Below are 3,714 nucleotides of genomic sequence, written 5' to 3'. Positions count from 1 at the left end.
GAGGTTCAAGACGAAATCCCAACTGGGCGAGAGAGGCCACGTGACCTTGTGACGTCATCAAAACCTGCCAACCGTGTAAGACGTCAACCTGGCCACCGGATTGTGAGCAACCTATACCGACCGCGGCAGGCGGCAATTAATGATTGGTCAAGAACGGTCACGCGACCTTTTCACAACATCACAACCTGCCTACTGTGTTATGAGTAGCCTACTTATATACTATAGGATGCAAATTTCGACGCCATGCATCAGAGCATAGCGGATGCCTGCTACTGCAGCCAGCAATCCGAATATGGTGGTTGATGAACCGACAGTTTCAAAGAAGCTGACGCAAGCACACCCATAAGTTGCAACAGAAGCTGCGAGAAAAGTGAACTCTAATGCTACCGCATATTCAACTCTTCAGGTGACTTGAGCGTCTGAAAAGTTTTGTGGGTAGAAACCGGGCTTAACCTGATTACTAAGAAATTTAGCTGGGTGCAGTGAGTCCTGTATAAGACCGGGCTTTGCCCGAAAACGAAGGGCGCACAACCAAAACTCGCATTTTCTGAGTTGCCATTAAACGTTGAACCGTACGCACTCTGTCGGCCCCGACTGTGAAAAACATCATACAGGGCCTGATCTCCTACACGTGTCTCCCCGGAGCGGAAATTGGTTTTTTTTTCTCCTCGTCTGAAGCACTTCGTTTCCGAGATACTTAACACGTCCGCTTACTTCGTCTCCGGTGTTAGTGCAGCTGTGTCCCACTTGCAATCTACCGCGCAGCTATGTAAACAGTAAAACGTATCGGGCTAGTTAGTTCATTATTATTCTCCGTTTGTGTTATGCAGAAAGGACAAGGACGAAGTAACGAAACGCATACCTCACTCACGAGCGCAATGCGTGGTGTATTTTTTTTTCAGCTGCAGTTAGTAGTTCTTTAGTTATCTTTGTTCAGTCACCCGTCATCCTGAAAATGCGAACCGCTGTGGTCTGCTCAGTTCCCAGACATCCCAAACCACTGTGGGTCGGGTTTTCGTGATGTCGGGTGACTTAGAACAACTTGGAACTTTTCTGTAGTAACTACAAAAAAAATTATATCTTCAGAACAAACGTTTCTGTCGCTACTACAAGTCTTCGGTCAAAAACATTGCAGAAAATCTGTTGTGATGACACAACCTTTCCTGTTGTGTTTTTTTACTTGGAAGTGTGGGACCCTAGCCTTAATATGGTAACGGCATTTTTCTGTACACCCGCATCCCGTATATTTTTCCCGCGCTTAAGACCTGAGTAAATTGTTCGTATTTATTTTTCCTGCATCCTGATCGCTTACCACCGTATGCGTTACAGTGTCTTACGAAGTATATTCAGAATGTGTCCGACTTGGGGTTGGTCCAAACGAAGAGTCACAACATATTCGTCACAAGAAAAAGAACAGCCTAATATGAATGAAGGAAACAAGAGGAAGTCAAACAGTGTTATTTCCAGTGTCGTGGCACACAGGCTATAGCTCGAACCTGGGCTCCATTGGGCAGCGTGCCTGAGTCTTCGAGCTGAGGAAAGATGGAACGTGAAGTTTGGGAAAACGAAAACAAGCGGTTTAATTGCACTTTTATGAAACTTAATTACATAATGGAGAAAAAGCAGAGTCAAGATTTAAGAGTTCATGCGTCGAGCGACTGGATATAAGCCTTGACGCCAGGGCCCAGAGCGTCCTTTCGCACACAGCAACGCTCCTTAAATCCCCTAAGGTTCCGCCCCATTCATTAGGTGGTGGCCAATCCAACACGAGGCACATTTCTCCAAGATGAGAACGTACCAAAGTTGCGCAACACTGTGGCAATTAAGCAGAGTCACTCGTTGCGGAGTCGACCTGTGAGTACGGGCGAGGAGAAATCGCAAGTCCGCTGCTATTTCCTACAGTGTAGCAACAGTGGTGCAAGCGGCACGTGCCCATCGAAAACACCTGTGGTCCTTGTGTCGCCGCGGGCCTCAAATGCGGCGAGCGCTCTGCGGTGTGGCCGGCTCCTGACGGATTCTGCTGGCGTGCCTCCCGTTCATAACACCAGTCCCCTCGTTAACCTTGGGGTACTTTTCGTTTCATTTTGAACCGCTAAATAAGTGCAAAAATCTTGGAACAAATTGTGGTTCACAAAAAAAAAAACAGTTCAATTTTTAATGAGTATGGTCATTGTGGACGTCCTTTCTTTTTAATCACTGAAAGAAGCGCGAAACCCCTAATGGTTTGAGTGTTACTGCCGCTAACGTGGGGTCCTGAAAGCAGACGCTTATGCAGCAGAAATTTTAAATTTCGTGGGCTGTTTTCTGACCGTACCGTTACAAAAGCTATAATCGCGGCGAGCCGCCGCGGTGTGTCTGTGGTTATGGCGCTCGGCTGCTGACCCGAATAACGCGGGTTCGATCCTGGCCTCGGCTGTTTAATTTCGATGGCGGCGAAATTCTAGATGCCCGTGTACACTGTACGATGTCAACGCACGGTAAAAAGAACCCCAGGTGGTATAAATTTCCGGAGCCCTTCACTGCGGCGACCCTGAGTCGCTAAATTTGGGACGTTACACCTCCATCACACATCTTCTTGCGACGCCCTATTTCTCATTAATTTTAACTCGTGTCATAAAAAATCTAATTGAGAAAATGGAACTCAGATTGATTTTATTTTTGCACAATATATATGTGGCACTTTGTGAAAGTTTGTTTCAGTAGCGTGAATCATTTTGAACTCCTCTGAACGGCCCTTGACAAAGCTAGAACTCAAAGCTTGCTGCCAAACTAGCCAATAAACTAAGGAGTGAATTATACGTAACTTGGCTGGGGGCTCAAAGCTTGCGGAATCTTCGTCGGTGATTTTGTGCGAGCGTTGTAGGTGTTGCGGAACATGTTGGATGCCGCTAACGAGATGGGATACGTGCGGAGAAAACTGTCAAGCTTTTCGTAGAAACTAGGCCGAGACGGCTTCCAGACTTGTGGAAGAGGATCATTGAAATGCGCATAGCAGACAGAATTATTTTCGCGTGTTTTTTTCTTTGCTCAGAGTCGAGAGTTCCCGTCTGGTCGTAAGTCGACTAGCCTTCCGGATGGTGGGCCCGGTATGTGCACTGAATAAAGATTTCTAAGCTCATTGCGGATATCTGTATGAGAACACACGCTCGGAAGAAACCTGTTACGAGGGTTTGGTGTACTGCAGAACCACCGTGAAGGTGTACGGAGTAATTGAAACCGGAAAAAAAATCAAGCCTGACACGTTCTTCGGGTTTTTCACATTTGCATAGAATGGACAACGTGACTGAACGTGGACGAGAGTCATTATGACACCCCCCCCCCCCCCCCCCAATAAAAAAAAGAAAGAAATGGATGATGTCATTTTGAGAACTGATAATATTACCAAATGAAAGTTTTTCACATATTGTTTTAACTTCGTTACATATTATCTTGGCACAAAACTATACCACGCTTCTGCGTGAACGGCACCTACACGTGCTACTTCACGGCCTAAACAATGGGATACATCTTGGGAGATTATCCGACAATTTACAGTCACACAGGTGGTCAGACTGAAATCACCATTATTCTTTCTTATTACTGTGTGAATATAACATTTGGCTGAATTTAAAAAAAAAAAATATCAACGACGCTAGCACGCTTGACCGGTAGCTAGCGCCATCTCTTCAAACGGAGGAAAATCGATATTTGTGGATCTGCGGACCGCCTTGGCGA

The sequence above is a fragment of the Amblyomma americanum genome, chromosome 10 (genome assembly GCF_052857255.1).
Source record: "Amblyomma americanum isolate KBUSLIRL-KWMA chromosome 10, ASM5285725v1, whole genome shotgun sequence".
Lineage (NCBI taxonomy): Eukaryota > Metazoa > Arthropoda > Arachnida > Ixodida > Ixodidae > Amblyomma > Amblyomma americanum.
The sequence above is the reverse complement of the archived record's forward strand: the minus strand, read 5'-3'. Positions refer to the sequence as shown.